Raw genomic sequence first — 630 nt, 5'->3', positions numbered from 1 at the left:
ATCTCATACGTGATAAAACTGAAACCTGTTGAATTGACGAACTGTCAGCTGCCATGTTGGCTGTTAAACGTCACTAGGTCGAGGTTTATCTAGATCGTTGGTTGAAAAGTTCCTGTATTATTAGTATTGGCAGGACCTCACATATAAAAAAATCTCCTATTTTTTAATTTTTTCTTGAACAGCTTCAGATTTTGTACAAGTGTAGTTGAAGCGCTTCTTAATCGCCACAGTACACGTTGTTCATATTCGCCTATCAAATTTTAAAGCTATAAGTTCAAAAATGTTTTTACTTAAAATTAAATTGAGTTGTTTATTTATATCACCCTGTAATTGAGAAACGCAGCGATTTCATACTAAGGTAAATTGATTTAAAATTCTCACTAACCAAAGCATAAATCATTTTTTAATGACCTGCTGAAGAAGTGGAGTGGTATGGTCTGTTCATAGATATAAGAAAGTGACCAATTGCTTTTGAATGGGATTATCCAAGGGTGGTCATTAACACACAATGCAACAAGATTACCTAAAGTTTCGGAATTTAAATTCAGGTAAAATTGTAGTGCGTAATAGAAAATAATTTTATACCTAACTGTGTTCAATATTCTTTGGTTTGGTAAACTACTTAGTTTA

Source organism: Cylas formicarius, unplaced genomic scaffold, assembly GCF_029955315.1.
Source record: "Cylas formicarius isolate icCylForm1 unplaced genomic scaffold, icCylForm1.1 PGA_scaffold_4__25_contigs__length_36172078, whole genome shotgun sequence".
NCBI classification, from domain to species: domain Eukaryota; kingdom Metazoa; phylum Arthropoda; class Insecta; order Coleoptera; family Brentidae; genus Cylas; species Cylas formicarius.
This window is presented reverse-complemented; position numbering follows the sequence as displayed.